At 38.3% G+C, this 18,230-nt stretch overlaps 1 non-coding gene across 1 annotated transcript; it reads right to left on the minus strand.

Annotated features, from left to right (window-relative positions):
• Positions 1-481: 481 nt before the first annotated feature.
• trnac-gca (transfer RNA cysteine (anticodon GCA)) lies at positions 482-553 on the minus strand. Its single transcript has one exon. It is a non-coding gene; the product is annotated as a tRNA-Cys (tRNA).
• Between the last annotated feature and the right edge of the window lie 17,677 nt (positions 554-18,230).

Raw genomic sequence — 18,230 nt, forward strand, 5'->3', positions numbered from 1 at the left:
AAGATGATCAAAATAAATCACATTATACAAAAAACAAAACCTCTTAAATTGTCACAGATGACTTTGTTCATTTTTCTGTCTTGAGAGACATACAAGATGTTTCTTTGCAGTTGCAAAATGGAGTTGGCATTTCATGACAAAACGCGGAAGTTGTGAATTCATGCCTGTGTAAGATTTCCTAATGGCACATGTATTTAATATAAGAAATTACAGAACACTAACAATGGGCAAAAGTCAAGTTTATATTTTTCCATTAAAGAACCACAAAACCCACAAAATACTAAAAGAAACATTTATTAATAATTATAATTAATAATAATTGCTTACACTTATATAGTGCTTTTCTGGACACTCCACTCAAAGCACTTTACAGTTAATGGAAATTCATTCCTGGGAGACCTGCTTCACACCTACTTCACTTCAATGGGTTGCCAGTTGTGAGTTGCAGGATGATATGGCCGGTGGCAAAAAGACAGGAAACAGGGGGCACCTGGATTTGAACCAGGGACCTCTTGATCTGCAGTCAAATGCTCTACCACTGAACTATACCCCCAGACTTCAATGATAATCATTTGGTTCTACATGGGAAGAAAGTTTAATAAGATCTCTACATAATTTTTTATTCATTTGAATGTTTCTGTTCCTTGTATAAAATAGAAATGGGGTCTGTTCTCTAGATTTACAGATCATCTGCATTAACTAAAGCATAATTTATTGGCAGCACACTTTCACTAGATCATTGCTTAAACATTGATATACACATAAAAAAAGATGATTACAAAATGAGATAATTAATAAGAACATATAAATAAATTTAACATCATAAAGGCAGCAAGTTGAAGAACATTTTCTTTGTTCTCCAAATAGCAGGTGCTCTTCAAAAAGAATAGATGCATGATGCTAATTGTGGAACTATTGTTTTTATTACTTTAATTCCTGGCTGTACCTTTTCATCTTAGGACTTCAAAGATGGCTTTTGTTTGAGAGTAAGACATACTGTACGCAAGCAACTAGGACATACCAATAAATTCCTTTGTCACTGACCTTGCACAGAACTCCACCATGTGATATCCATCTATAGTACAGTATGTCACTGATAAAGCAGTCAATGGAGTTCTATTCAGGAAGTGTAAACTATCGGACGATAAACCATTCAACATAATAACCACTTCTCCTTGTGAACTGGTAAATCTAAGGGTTAAGAGACATTAAAATGGGTCAATGAAAGCACAATGGGTAACAGAGCTTATTCTCTATGGAAACTAATTCTACCCCCATTCAGTAACTTACAGAGATGGTATCAGATCTTTTTTCTTTACATTAAGGGCTGACTTTGGTATGTTTTCAAGAGTGGTATGTGTCCATGAAATTGCACAATTTCTTCATTTTTAAATTACTCGGAGCCTGTGAGACTCTAACTGTTCAATTAAAGGCTTACTTTCACATCGATGATAGTGAAGATAAACTGCTGAAAAAAACATGTCTGGAGCAAAGGGTATAGTGAAATCAGAAAGAAGATTGTAGATCATTAGATATGAGGTGGTTTCAAGTTGAAATTCAAAGAGCAATTAACTAATATTTTTTAAAAAATCTTAATTTTTATTTATTTTTTTCTAACATTATATCTATTTTTCTTTCTGGTTCTTTTTTCATTGCTTCTAGTCATGGTCTTGAAACCTATTGTTTTCAGCATTAGGCTGCAGTTTGTCTTTGTCACCCTGGTCTACAGATCGGGGCAGCACTGTGCGTGGTGGTCAGTGCTTCTGGCTCACAGCTCCTGGTATCCTGGTTAGGCTGTAGCCTTACTGCTGTACTAGATTCCAGTTCACTGAGACATTTTAAGGACAAAGAAATTACAGGAGTTTACAGATTGTGAAAAATCTTTAATAGAGTAGCAGAATTCTGAAGGTGCGTGGGGGTAAATTTCTGAAGAAATTTCAATAAAAGGAGCACAAACAAGCGTGGCCTCATCAATATCATCATAAATCAAACGTGGCGTATCATTCATACTTTCTGAAGTGTCACCATGGTAAATTTAATTACTTCTCTTGACCACAAACCTTCACCAAATCTCCGGTTCGCTGCCAGATAACAGTGAGTCCTTCCAAAGAGATAACCTAGGATTTCTGTGAGAATACGTCATTTTGAAACAATCACACACAGAAGCCATAATATCCAAAAATAGTACACTTTTTATAAGCAAGAATGCACACTATTTTTAGTTTATTTGGGGGTCACATTTCAAGGAAACAATTAAGATTTTGATTGTAAGTTTCCATCAAATGTTTAGTCACTATAAATGGTAAAAAAATGGCTAAAATAAGCAGGAACACAATACATTTATCGGCAAAACTACTTATGTTTGCCTATTCTAATTTGCTTATGAATGAACTTAATAACTAAAGAAAATTAATGAAACAACTAATATTCAGCGACTGGAACTGGCTTATAAAAGGTCATGTTATTTAAAGATTTACAGATTCATTTTAATAATAATAATAATAATAATTGCTTACACGTCTATAGCACTTTTCTGTTCACTCCACTTAAAACGCTTTACAGTTAATGGGAATTCCCCTCCACTGTGCAGCATCTACCTGGTAATGAGTAATGAAACCAATTCATAGATGGGGATTATTAGGAGGCCATGATTGGTAAAAGCCAATGGGAAATTACTTCCCTACACTTTTCAAGAAACACCCTGGAATTTTTAATGACCACAGATAGTCAGGACCTCAGTTTTTACATCCCATCCAAAGGGTCCCTGTCACTATACTGGGGCATTAGGACACACATGGACTGCAGGGTAAGCACCCCCTGTTGGCCCCACTAACACCTCTTCCAGGTAGCAACCTTAATTTTTCCAAGGAGGTCTCCCATCCAGGTACTGACTAGGCTCACACCTGCTTAGCTTCAGTGGGTTGCCAGTTGTGAGTTGCAGAGTGATATGGCTACTGACTGTTTTAATTAATCAAATAAATCTGTTTTGCTCTGAGTTCTCCTATCTATGGTAATATGTGTCACTCCAGAGATGACTGGCCTTGTGAGAGCATGGTGGAACACTGGGGAGGTTGATTTGATTTCTTCATAGAAAAGTCACGCCACAGGCTGAAATTCATGACCGACTTGTGAAGGCGTATGGCCTACAGATCATGTTAGGCAAAGCAAGCGTGGGTGTGGTGTACTGCCTTAGATAATGACAGGGCAGACATTCAAGATGAGTAGTGACCCTGGTCCACAGATGAGAATGCTTTTCATATTGAATGCACAGTTTTGGAAAACAACTCTGGAAAAGTAGCATGCAAATGAAACCTTCCTCTGTCACTGCTGTTAGCAAATAATGTCTCAGATTCATATTTTCATTAACCTCTTTCTTGGATGTGCAATAAATACATTGTATGCCTTGGTTATGGCATTTAACCACTAATGGCATTTAAAGATGTTTTCTACATCTTTAAATTATTCCCCTTACACTCCAAGATCCTGCAAGTCTGTGCATTTGATTGGAGGTGTGACTCTTGACATTTCTAGAATATGCAGCCTATCTGGTTTAATGTACAATGATTGTTGCTGCAAGCATTAAAAGGTAAGGCATTTTGCAAACTGAGAAACAGGTAATACCAATCACCAATCTTGGTCTTCTTTATTACTTTCCAAACCAGTCATATTTTTCAAAATGTAAAGGTCTTCCTGATTTTCTTTCAAATCACGTCAAATCATGAGAATGCCTCTGTCCTTTTCCTTAAATGGTCAGTGATTCAGCATCTTTATAACAAGTGCCTGCAGTCTAAAAATACAGCCCGTGTATCAGTGTAATAACAGTGTTGTGACATTGGTAAATCTCTCTAAACTGGTATTAAAAAACGCTGCAATTCATTTGACATTTTTTTCTCAATCATGATGGTACAGAAATATTACAATGTCAATAATAAGAATATTGAATTGTAAGTTAAGCGTTTTCAAAGCATTTCCTGTGCATTTATTTGTACAAAGAATTAATTAATTAAGAAAAAATGTTACAAAGGTTGATTGCTCTAAACATTTGATGTGATGTGATTATTGGAACCTCACAGAGATCGGTATTTGGACCCCTGCTTTTCCTTCTTCAGATTCTGGTCTCTATGTCACAGGTGATATCACAATATGATTAACAGATTCTGCAGAAGATGCAAAAGAGATTCAAAATGACCCAGACAAAAATGACTTGGAGCTGTGTTACATTCAGGTAGCCATAACTGAATATAAATATAAAATTGATTAACTTTTATAGTGGCGGAAAGATTCAAGTGCTTACAGTACAGTATGTAGATATTTCATTTCTGTCTTCTGGATAATGTGGGAAAACCAGAGAGATGCTGTGTTGAAATTGTACAGTGGATCAGTATGACCTTGTTCAGTATGCTGTGCACAGTTTTGGTCACCATGCTATAAAAAAGATATTGCTGTTTTAGAATGAGTTCCAGAGAGGACTGACCAGAAACTTTCCCAGACTTAAAGGAATAAATGACAGACTTTTTTAAATTCTCAAATACAGAAGACTACAAGGAGAACTTTCGAGTATTGTGAATCCTCAAAGACGTTGACAAAGTCAACTCAATGGACTTCTTCAGAATTGACAGCGAAACACGAACTATACAAAGGCCTATGGGAAACTGGAAAAAAGAACCCAGCCATGTTGTCAAATCTGATACTTTGCTCTGGCTTCTTTCAAGAAACAGTTAGCTGAGAGTTAGATCAAATAGCTGCTAACAACCAAACAGCTCCCAGCATCCAATTCAACTAGACAAGCTAAAAGGCCTCTTGTCTGCATTGTTTCTTATGTTGCTTTTATGTTCAAATTAGAACATTTTTCACAATCTTCCTATGTGTCCCGTAGGTGAGCACATTATGTAGGGTAAAGCACAATTTAATTGAATACCTCTTCTGTGTCATTATATCAAGGGTTTAAAATATTTGTTGAAATGAAAGTACTTTCTACACTTAAGCAGCTTTCTGTTCCATGGCACAGTGGTGACAGCCCAGGTGTGTATATTTCTTCATGCTTGACGCTTTATCATAATTGTGCAGAGAGCGGCAAATGTGTTAGTTCTTTTTTATGTTTAATGAGTTATTAAAAGATGTGACTCTTACTGCTGTGGAATTCTACTTCTGTCGATAAGGGATAAAGCAAAGTAGTAGAGTTGAGCAATTTCTCATTTTGTCAGGGTGCATTTGCCTCTGGCATGATATATTGTGTTATTAGCTCATTTTTGCTGAAACATTTTTAAGTTTAAATGATGGATAAGGATGGACTTTTCTACTCTGCTCCATTATGTTGCTTGAAAGCAGCAATTTGGTGCATTGGGAACATTAATATTCTGGAAGTAAATCTCTGACATTTAAAGAAAAAGCAGTCGTATCCACAAAATATTTACTTGCAGTAGAGATTTATGGCAGGATATGGGAAAATATTCTTGTCTGGTTCTAGACCTGTCTGAGACTTTTTTGAAAGTGCATGTGTTGTTTTGACTAAATGATTGTGTCATCTCAAAGTATGAGAAACTCCATAATTTGTAAACCTATTCAGGCAGGCACAGTACACAAGGCAGAAAAAACATAACTAAGGAGACATCATCTATCACAGAACACACACACATAAAATTGAGAGACATCCATTAGTTTTGCAAAGTGACTGTTGAAGCTTTCAGGAAACTGGATCACCTTATTGAACCCTCGCATGAATATGGACTACTGTATGCCACTGTGACTTTCATCTATCTTCTAATCACTTCATACACAAATACAGACACACACACACTCACACCAGGGCAAATTTTCGCAGAAGCCAATTAACACAGCAGCATGTTTTTGGACTGTGGGAGGAAACCAGAACACCTGAAAGAAACCCACACAAACACAGAGAGAACATGCAAACTCCACACAGACAGCATCCCAGGTCTGGAATTGAGCCCAAGGCCCAACCTCTGTCGGGAAGCAAGGCTAACTACAGTGCCCCTGGGAAAAAGTTTTTCCCCAAAATAATTAATTAAGGGAAACAACTCCAAGAAGCTCAACAATTATTCTATTAATATATTTTCAGGTAAATAGAGTAGGCTTGCGATTTCTCTTTCTTAATCTTATTCAGTCATTTTCAGAAAAGGATGTCTGTAGTTTGGACAGGAGACACAGCTGCTTATAAAAATTCCCTTTAAATACAAAAAAAAAAAATTCAAAAGTACATGCTTGTGCAGTGCATATGCATTTTTTTTCAAAAGTAATTTTCTTTGCTTTGACAAATGTGCCGAACAGAGCAAGAAAACAGAAATAGTCTTTCCACATCACAGCCACAAAGGGGTTTTTCTACCATTGCTTTGCTCATGAACATCATCTCTGTCCCGTTAATGACCATGTGATTTATTAAGAAAATCATTTTAACTTTACCTACTGTACCTCTACCCGAACTTAAGGAACAGAGATTTGTATTCCATTTATTCCAATGAATAATAAGCACAATGTTGTACCATAAAATGGAACAAAAATATGTAGGTACAGGTGCCCAAAGGTACATATATTATACATTATATCATGTGCAGTCCCTTTATAAACACCATTTAAAATAAATTATTACAATAAAAGAGTCTGTAGAGTGCTCTTTTATTATGAACAATAAAATAGGAGACGTAGGAAATGGTCATATTGGAGTGCCCAGCAAACATTTGTTCTTTGAAAAATGAATCCCGCTGATGCCAGAGACATTGCTTATTGCCTTGAATTGGTCAGTTTAGCAGTTGACACAATGGGCTGAAATTTGATCCATTCAAGGGAACCTGCCATGTCTCTGCTGGTGAAAGTCCATTATGCAGATGTTAATGGCTTGAAACCTTTAATTCCTGAAATCCAGTATTTGACACAATCAATGTATTTTATTGACAGTGCACATCTGTTTCTAGAGATATGCAAATAAAATCAAGGGTGGTTGATCGAGAGACACCATTTAATGTTAACTGGAGTGAGTGAAAGAAGCTTCTGTTGTTGTCCACAAAAGTTCGTTTCTTCTAAGGTCTCAAACAAGTGACTGTTTTTTTGCCTTATGTAATTATTTTTCATGTAAGTCCTTATTCAATGCCTCTTTGTGGAAAACCTTTTAATTGTGCTATAATTGTATTCATACCACTTTTTCCATTTTCTTGTGGTCTATCAGTACTGTGCTGATTCACATCGGTCATTCTTAAACTTGGGCTACAGTATGTGCCCAGAAAAAATGCCAGTTTAGTACTGGTGCCACAGTCTTGGCATGAAGGTTTGGCAGTGACAAGCCTTCAACTCCAAACCAAAATATTAATGTACAGGAATTTGATGACTTTGGTCCAGTTTCTCAAACATTAAAGCTATTCTTAATGTAGTGCAGTTCACTCCAGTCTCCTAATGACATTTCTCAAAGGGGATATTATGACCCGGGAGCAAAGTTCAACTTCTAGTTCTATAACTAGCAAACTTAAAAATGCATCCTTTTCGTCATATTTTTTATGTATGCACAATAAATTGCTGTTGGAAGAGGTGTTAGTGGGGCCAGCAGGGGGCACTCACCCAGCAGTCCATGTGGGTCCTAATGCCCCAGTATAGTGACGGGGACACTATACTGTAAACAAGCGCCATCCTTTGAATGAGACGTAAAACCGAGGTCCTGACTCTCTGTGGTCAAAATTCCCATTGGCTCTTACCAGTCATGGCCTCCTAATAACCCCCCTCTATGAATTGGTTTCATTATTCTGCTCTCCTCCCCACTGAGAGCTGGTGTATGGTGAGTGTTCTGGTGCACTATGGCTGCCGTCGCATCATCCAGGTGGGGCTGCGCATTGGTGGTGGTGGAGGGGAGTCCCCATTACCTGTAAAGTGCTTTGAGTGGAGTGTCCAGAAAAGCGCTATATAAGTGTAAGCAATTATTATTAATTATAATTATTAATAAATGTTTCTTTTAGTATTTTGTGGGTTTTGTGGTTCCTTAATGGAAAAATATAAACTTGACTTTTGCCCATTGTTAGTGTTCTGTAATTTATTATATTAATTTAATGTGCCATTAGGAAATCTTACACAGGCATGAATTCACAACTTCCGCGTTTTGTCATGAAATGCCAATTCCATTTTGCAACTGCAAAGAAACATCTTGTATGTCTCTCAAGACAGAAAAATGGACAAAGTCATCTGTGACAATTTAAGAGGTTTTGTTTTTTGTATAATGTGATTTATTTGATCATCTTTATTAACGTACAGTTACAGTTATAAGGAATAACTTCACTTGGACTTATAACTTGACACAGTTACACCTTGCGAAGTATTTCAATTGTATTTTGCACGATCACTTATTACACTGTGAACTTTCCCTTGCAACTATCCACAGATTTATTCATTTTTATTTCAATAGTATTTCAACATCCCTCTCAATTTGTGTGTGTTTGGGAAAAAAGTAATTAACTGGACAAATGCAAGATTACGTTAATTAAAACAAAATACGTTCTTCAGTCACGGATGACAATGAGATTAATGCAGATTCCATTTTTTCCAGAGACTGAAAGCTTTTTAAGTGCTCTCAGTGCATGAGAACATTCAGTCTGGCAAATCAAGGACACGCCTTGCCTGTTGTTTTAAAAATTATACTGGATAGAGATTTATTTTCAGGATGTATAAAGAACTTATATATGCCACAATATTTTTGTGGGCTGCTGTTAAAGGAATCCTAAGTATGATGCTGTCACTAAAGGAATCTATCCAGTTTTTTATACAAGGCTACTAACTAATGCTATTTGCTGTTATGTTTCTTGTGATTGCAGTCAACTTTGCCTGATGTTGTAGTGTTGGACTCCAACTCACTCCAACTTTTACACTGCACTGCTGCACCTTGACCCTTGACCCTTGACCCTTGACCCTGCCTGCTTCTGTTTGCTCTGCAACACCCTGTATATGGGGGTACCCCCCCATCTTCTGTTTTGCCACATGTCAAGGTATAGGAAACTACAGTCACTGTTCTCTCTTTATCTCCCCTTCTTTCTCTCCCCTATTACGCTAGATAAGGGCAATAAATCCTCTTATGCTGGAACTGAACTGCTTGTCTCCCGCCTGCTCTGTGCCACCTCCCAGCTCTCAGCTGCTCTGAAATGTGAAACAAAACCTTCCATTTATCATAAAATGTTTGTCTTATTTCTTTTTACACATCCATCTTAACATAACTCTGGGCAGTGGACGCTTGGCTAGGCTGATCTGTGTCAAAATTGAGAATGTGATACAAAAGCCTACATGGCCCAAATCCTTTCTGGCAAAAGGAGGAGGAAGCCTTTTCAAAACGTCAAAACTTGACAGTAATTTACTTGACAGTAATGAATGAAAGTAATGAATGAAAGCACCCAAAATGCATCACTTCATTCATGACACATCTATGCTTGAAGGTGAACACTAACTTGTCATATTCCCCATGACTAAACACGTTTGCATTGCATTGTGAGTTGCAATTTCTTTATTTCCAAAATGTAGCACAGTAAAACTTTAACTGCAGTTCATATCAACAGATCGGGGCCTCTAGAACTTTCTGCTTGAGTGTGCATCATTCTAACACCCCTAACTTCACTTTCCCTGCCACCCAATGCAGTAGATCTTTGGTTCATTGTAGTGGTTATTCAACTGACGGCTAGTCATCAGTCGAGGCAGGTTGAGGGAAAACCTGTCAATAAGAGCTCTGCGTTTATCCTCATCACATGATTGAGGCTTGTCTGTAACCGCCTCACAATTCAAAAACATCGGTGCAAAAGAATTTCCACATAGGCAAAAAATGAGAACCAGAACTATCCTTCTGCCGGGGTAGAATTCTGAATTTTGACGATTCACGTTTTACACGTTTTACACCTCCACCGCTTAACGTCTATCATTTTGGAAACATTTAAACAGCTGCTATCTGGTTTGTCCTCAGTCCCCATCCCATAATACGTATCTTCCAGATTCAAATCCTCCAGGTCAGCTTCCTCCTTTGATCTCCGGATATCAGGAATCCAAAGGCACACTGTCCACTGTAAAACACTCTACTCCTTTGTTTCCTTTCTGTCTCACTCACAACCTCTGCGTAACGATAATTAGTCTAGTGTGGTTTGGGTTTTGCTACAGAAGGCTTTTGGACAATTTAGATACATCCATTTCAAGAGTAGCAAGCTCCAAGAGATTTTCTGATATTAAAAAGTCTGAAGGAAATCCCACACCTCTCCTTCTGAAAATTCTGAAATGACCTTTTGGTATTATTGCAAAGATAGAGGAGCCTTAAATAATGCCTGCCTGTGCAAGATAGAAGACACCTGAAAAGGTACGGTAGGCTTTAGTAAATCCCCTGTGATCTTTTTAGGTGATGAAAAGATGAGTAAAATGTAGGGTTACACAGCTAACTAAATACAACACCTCCAAGAAGTGGAGAAAGGTGATTGATTATGGCAAATCAAACAGCAAAAAAACCAGATCACATCCGTCAACAAATTTTCTTAATTGCCAATCCTATTTCAGCGTTTACTCATACATGCTGTATTTTATTCATTTCTCTCACTGTTGCAGTCGTCAGCTTTTTGGTTAAGTGTTTCTTTGTTTTTTCTCCTGTTTAGGAGCAGTTGCTGCTGTAGGTGGGGATGGGAGAGGGGGTAGGAGCACTCCTGTATTTTTCTAGTTTCTGCTTACCTTAATTCTTAAAATATCACAAAGAAAGGTGAGGAAGAAGAAACGTAACTGTAATGTAACTGAAGAAATGGTAAGAAAGTCTTCCAAAAATACAGCAGAAAAGGAAACCATATTTAGTTTTGCACATATAGAACTGAAAGTATGAGCAGGTGGTTTCGGCTGATTCATTTCTAATGCTCAGTGACTGGAACACCCACAATCTGGCTCTTTGTTTCATACCTTAGACAATAAGCATGGCGACGGAGGGGAAAATCACATCCTTCTTTATTCTTTTCTTCTGAACTTCATGTTTTATTAGTACACTCAATGGCCAAAATATCCCTATATTGGGACTGGGAAAAGACATCCTTAATAAGAATAAGAATAAGAATAAGAATAAGAATAAGAATAAGAATAAGAATAAGAATAAGAATAAGAATAAGAATAAGAATAAGAATAAGAATAAGAATAAGAATAAGAATAAATCCCAGGGCATTTCTCGAAAAGAGTAGGGGTATAACCCCGGCGTCCTGGCCAAATTTCCCATTGGCCTTTACCAATCATGGCCTCCTAATAATCCCCATCTATGAATTGGCTTCATTACTCCCTGCTCTCCTCCCCACTAATAGCTGATGTGTGGTGAGCGTTCTGGTGCACTATGGCTGCCGTCACATCATCCAGGTGGATGCTGCACATTGGTGGTGGTGGAGGGGAGACCCCATTACCTGTAAAGCGCTTTGAGCGGCGTGTCCAGAAAAGCGCTATGTAAGTGTAAGCAATTATTATTATTATTATAATAAGAATAAGAATAAAAGATAGCGGCTCTAAAAGGAAAAAGGTTTCAAGTGCAGTGTAAGATGGAAATCAATTACATAAAAGCCCTTCTGAGGAAGAAGGATTTCAGTCTAGATCAGGCAGTGCTCAGGGAAGGTGACTCTCTGATAACTTTGGGAATAGAATCCTAGAGCTTTGGGGCACAGCAGGAGACGACCCTGGCACCCATAGAGTGTAGATAAGCTTGGGGGACAGACAGGAGACCAGATCCACATGAATGAAGGTTGCGAGGTGGGGAGTAGGAAGATAATAAATCAGGCAGGTTGCAGAAGGCAGGTGCAGAGTTTTATAGGCGAGCATAAAGATTTCAAAGTTAACACAAATCCTGACAGGAAGCACAGACTCCAGGAGAGGAGCAATGTGATCACTCACACGCAACCTGGTCAGGATTCTGGACCTACTGAAGCTTGTTCAGGGTGGATTTAGATACCCCAGTGAACAGGGAAGTGCAGCAGTCAACTCCAGAGAAGAGGAACATGTTCGCCCAGATGTATTATCTATCCCAGCTTTCTCTTTGGAGAACTGCCTTCTCCACCAGCCCTTCCCACCAGTTTTTAACAGATGTCAGTATTCTAAATTATTCTAAATATTATCCTAGTTCTTATAAATAGGTTCTGGCCAAGGATGATGATGAAAGTCCGTTCCATGTTCCTCAACCCACAATGCACTGCTTGTGATTTTCACATTTTAAGTGGTCTCTCCTAATCCAATACATGCCCTCCGGGATCAAAGCACTTCCTCATTGCTCCCCTCTTGGGGAAAGTCCTCTTTTTTTCTGGGTTGCTATTCCCTTTAACTATCTAACAGATTGTCTTTATGATATAGTCAGAAAGAAAAAGGAAGAACAACCAATGTCCTTGTTTGCACTCACCACTTCTACTGTGTATTTCATTGTTTTGGGGAAAATTGTTTGCCTTAAAACCAAAAATGTCACCCTAAAAGCATGAATTGCATCTGTTTAATTATTTTTTTGCAGAAACGTTGTATTTACTGTACAGGCATGCATCAACAGATTCTGTGTTCTAACTGCATTCATAGCATCGATCCATCGATCCATCGATCCATTTCCTAACTTTTATCCGATATCCCAGCAAGCAACAGGCAGAAGGCAGGATACGCCCAGGATGGGACAGGGTGTGGCAGGGTGAATGAGCCACTTTTCCCAGAAACCAATTCACCCACCAGCATGTTTTTGGACTGTGGGAGGAAACCGGAGTACCTGGAGGAAACATGGGAGAGAACATGCAAACTCAAAACAATGTTATCCACAGCAGCACTGTGGTGCCCTGGCATTGATAATAGTGGTGATAAATTGCAATATATCAGGGTATTCAATTATATGCATTTCAGCTACTGGGGCGTATAGAATTTCCTGCCAATACATTAATTACCAGGGATGTCAGACATGTATACATAAAACAAAAATCTTTAAAATACACCATTTTGTCAAAAAAAATATTTATAATATTAATTGTAAAATTATTTAAAGGCCACTGGTGCAGTGAAATTCTTGTTCCTCGGGATTTGTCTGTAAATAGCAACTTCTGTACTGTACAGTATATGATACTGGGGTGTAAGTAATGCTGACCACAACACAAAGATTAAAGGCACGGATCAGCACAGTGTTTGTTTCTAATTTGCAGGTTGGGATCACTTAAAATCTCTTTAGATATAAAATCTCCTTATATACAGTAAGTGCATTGTGATTATTCATTTTGAATCAATGGAGGCATTGACGGATTTAACTTTTTAAAGTTTTGAATTTTAAATCTTTCTTTGTAACATCATAATAATAATTAATAATTGCTTGCACTTACAGTATATAGCGCTTTTCTGGACACTCCACTTAAAGAGCTTTACAGGTAATGGGGACTCTCCTCCACCACCAGTGTGTAGCCCCACCTGGACGATGCAACGGCAACCATAGTGCACCAGTACATCAGCACACACCAGCTATCAGTGGGGAGGAGAGCAGAGTGATGAAGCCAATTCATAGATACCTTGATGTGTGTGTGTCATCTATCAAAAGCACCAAATTTATTACCACAAAATTGTTGGTCTTGAATAAACTTTTTTTTAATTAAAAAACTGTATAGGTATCGGTGTGCTCCTGGCACTTCATGGTTTTCAGCTCTCGATATCAATATTAACCAGCTAACATTTGTCACTGAAAAACTGAAACTTTACAGAGACTTAAAAATATTAAATATTGAAAATCTTAAGTCTATTATTAATTGAAAATCATTTGCATAAGTTGATGCATTGCATTTCAAGAGTTATACAGATATATTGTTCACCTTCCCCAAGTGCTTTATAAAAAAATTATATACTGTATTGTACCTTTGCTGGACTCTTCTGCAATTTCATATACAGTAATATATGGTATACAGTATTTTATTAAACATAAAAAATTAAAAGAATATGATGAATATGATAAAAATACATATACTGTAATATTAATGTAGATATGCATTTGTAGTAAGGTAGATTTAAACTTTACAGTTCAGGGATTGTTCCCGTTGGTTGATCCTAAAACACAGATGACAAAAGCAAGGTTGTTTCTTTTCTCGTATTCCTCAGTGGCTGGTAATAAATTGTTTTCTACTGAATGCCCTCTCGGCTACAAAGAGATGGATTTGCAAAGTGAGCTGAAGTGAGGGTGACCTGCTGAAAGAAACTTGTAATCCCTGACTAACCTCTGAAACTTTACCCTGATAGCTTTAACTAAACAAATTGCAATCATACTTGTTACAGGAGCAGAACAAAATGAATGTACAGACTTACAAAAAATACAGTCACCCACATGCTTTGACTTTTAACACAGTGTTCTGCTTTATATAATATGCCCTGGATTGTCAAAGAAATCCATTAGCAAATGCGTTTATGTTTCAATTATGTGTTTATCACCTGCGTTCATCGACAGTGACTGATGTGTTTGTCTCTATACTGTTATTCCATCTTCACCACTCTCTTACAAAATTCCTGCTTAGTAATATTCCTTCTAGTCTGAATGATGCAGTCCTTTGGCATTAAAAAGTGTAGCTTTCATATCCTGCTGAACCAAAAATCAATCAATACGTTGGTGCTTCTTGATAAATATTCAGCAGTCGCTAAGGTCTCGGTTTTCAGACTGCTGGAGCTCCCATAAGGTACAGAACAGTTCATTTCCTTGTGGCTGAGATATTGTATAAAGAATGGCTTTGAAGGTGAAATCTTTTAAAGTTTAATATAATAGCATCATTTTTTATGTGTTATCAATATACATTGCTATTAGTACCAGAATTGCTCGACTTTAACATTACCAGTTGAAGACATGTATTGATCAAGTTCGTATGCCTTGTGGGAATGAATTCCATTCTTAATAGTGTAAATAATTCTCCTCTAAAATATAAACACCAAGGTGAAGGGCTGAATGCAGGAAAAAAACGGACTGCCAGCTAGAAGTGACCTTTAACATTTCCAGTATCTCACTGAATGAAACACAGAGATATATGAATCTTGTGTAACCCCTGAACTCTTTATTTGTTAACCACAAAATCAGACATCAAAGCTGAAGCAGCAGATGTCTACATTTGGTCACACTCCACTGAGCAAAAGGTATCAAAGTTTCATGATTCCCCATACAGAGCAAATACACCCTAAAGGGAAATAAGTTAAAGTCAGATAAAGTTGCTAAAATATTCATGTGCTGTTACAGGCTCCTCCAGTTCTTGGCTCATTCCTGCAATTCCTGTCTGCACAATCCAACCAGCCTTGCTTGTCGAGTCCTGGGAATTGCAAGTTTTTTTCCCCAAAACCATCTGTGCTCAACAGTTCCTTTCCTCCGCCAGCAAACCATTTCTGGTATTTTCATATTCAAAGGGGGCAACACAGTGGGTTCAACTCCTGAGGTGCTATCTGGGTGGGGTCTGTATGTTCTCTGCATGTTTCCTCCCACAGTCCAAAGACAAACTGTCACGGATGTCGGAAGGGATGAACCGTGGAATGGCAGGAGAGCGAGAAAGACCCTATGCGGAACGGGGGGTTAGCCCGGGCTCAGCAGTGCAAAGAGTTTTTGAATTGCTGTATAGAAACCTATGCCCTCAGGCCACGGACGGAGCGGCGACCTGGTGCTAGGCGGGTCTCCGGACATCCGAACGCCAACGCTGAGTGAAGCAGAATAAGTGACCCGGAAATATATAGCCCCAGAGAGAGACACCTGACATTAAAAATCCCAGGGTGTTTCTCGAAAAGAGTAGGGGTGTAACCCCGGCGTCCTGGCCAAATTTCCCATGCCTCCTAATCATCCCCCTCTATGAATTGGCTACATTACTTTGTTCTCCTCCCCCCCTCCCCCACTCCGACGGCAGGCGGAGTATTTCTCGGTCGCATTTAATGGCAACGTCAGCTCAAAGATTTGGTTCAAACCATCAAATGGAGACGGGCGTGCCAACAAGCAAGCCCTGCTGATGCGGGATTAACGCTAGGATGAGAGAGAGAGAGACACTGGAAGGAGAGCAAGCACAGGAAACTAGGGACAGGACAGAGAAGGAGCCCCCTCTGGCTGCAGAGGGCATGACGCATACTGGTAAGTTAATTAGCTTCTGGGGGAATTGGGCCTGGTGATGAACTGGTATCTTGTCCCAGGTGTATTCTACCTTGTGCCCATTGCTTGCCTGGGATAGACTGCATCTCCCCTGTGTCCCTCTATTGGATGAAGTGGATATACTACAGAAGCTTTTCAGTGCCATGGAGGGAAAAAACAACTTAATATACTGTATACGAGAAAACTACCTAATTTATACAAAAAAGTATCTCACTTATATGAGAACATTTTTGCATTTAAACTCAATAGTTAATTTGTAAACAATGTTGCCTACTATATTTATAGTGTATATTGCATTGTACTATATATTTAAGAATATTGTCCCGTGCAAAGAAGCATTGACTTTCACAACAGCAGAATATTGTCACACTCCTCTCTTTTTGAAAAAAAAATCTAAAGAAGCACGTGTTCTAGCTTGTGTAGACATGAACTACAACATTGTGTCAGTAAGCATTCCCAGCTTGAACGTGGATGGTTTTAGCGATTTCTATGACAAGTAAAAATGACAAGGCTTTCCAAACGTATGTTCTTCTTAAATTAAATATTACGATTTAATTTGTTTTTCTCCATGGTTCTAATAAAAGTCCGTAGTGCAGTATACACACCTGTGCGAAATAATTTGTCTTTGCTTGAGGAAACAATGAGATTGTAACCTTGTGAAATAAAATGAAAATGGGAAATACTTTTTACAGATACAGTATTTAAAGATTCAGTGGACACAATATCTTGTATACCTTTTTGAGAAAGGCATTAGTTATAAAATTCCTCCCTCACATCACATTGAGTCAGTGGGTTTATCCTTTTCAAGATAAAAAAGGTTAGAAATTAGGCTGGTTTCCCCATTTAGCCTGTTTGGTACAGTAGTTAGTAGTTAATTTATCCAAGGATCTCTTTCAACTGTTACTTAAAGACCAGGGTACTGACTTCAGTGATAAATTAGTGGTAGTGGAGAACTTTTCTAATCCCTCCAACCCTTTGTTAACCCAGTTTTAAGTATTCCATTCAGTTTTCTCTTCTTAAGAAATCCATTCCACTGTTTTTTGGTCAATGTCTTTGACTTTTTTTAAATGGGTATCAGATGCCCCCGTAGTCTTCTCTGTTCAAGACTAAAAAGTGCAGTTCTACCAGCCTGTCAGTGAAAGACACTCTTAAATCCCAGAATGCATCTGGTTGCTCCCCTCTGTATTCATTCCAGAGCTGCAATATCTTTTTTCAAACATGGACAATATTACCATTCACAGTTTTATAAACGAGGCCTTACTGATACATACAGTAGGAACAAGCTTATTCCATGGTGAAAAGAGAAGAAATGGAACACAACATTTCAGCTGTGGAGCCTTCTTCGGGTGTCAGATTAGAATTAGTGGAGGTAGTGGGGATGTTGACGTTTTTTTTTCTGTAAAAGATGATTGAGTTTTTTATCTTTCTCTGCAGTGAGGAAGTGGTAAAGCTTGGGATTGAGGGATCTGAGTATAAAGGGAAGATGATGTGGAGCTGTTATACCCATAAAAAGTTCTTGGCTTGTTTGATGTTGCTGTCGGAAAGAGTAAACTGTTGTTTGAGGGAGAAAATGGTCAAAAGTGTTAGTTTCCTTGAACATAGCTGTAGAAGCCTCTGGGTGTTAATCTGGGTGGTGTCAGTAAAAAGTGTCCAATTTCAAACGAAATCCTTTAAGAATAATATTAGAATGACGACACCTGTAAAGGAATAGGAGGTGGTTAGAAAGCCTGGTGTTGGAACAGATCTCTGTGAAGAAACGGAATGCTGGTTTAGTAAGAGAGGTGGGCAAGTAGCCCAGGGAGGAGGAGGAGGAGGAATGATGAAGAGATCTAGATAAAGATTTAGTGGAAGGCATGGTGGGTCGAAGGAGAAGTGGGCTGAAGTAGTAGGGAGCTGTGTCAGCATGCGCAGGCTGCAGAGGATCAAGTAAAGGTTAATTCCACGTGGAAAAGACATGAAAAGAAACATGACGTTTCGGCTGTGGAGCCTTCTCAGTGGTACATGCAATATTTTAACAGGATCCCTTGAATTAAATTCAGCACTTTTTACTGTATTTCAAAATTGTTTGCCTTTTTATTGCTTCTCCACATTATCTACTGTAGTATAAGTAAATGATGAATCAAACATATCATACTGTATGTGAGAAATC

The sequence above is a fragment of the Lepisosteus oculatus genome, chromosome 7 (genome assembly GCF_040954835.1).
Source record: "Lepisosteus oculatus isolate fLepOcu1 chromosome 7, fLepOcu1.hap2, whole genome shotgun sequence".
Taxonomy (NCBI): Eukaryota; Metazoa; Chordata; class Actinopteri; order Semionotiformes; family Lepisosteidae; genus Lepisosteus; species Lepisosteus oculatus.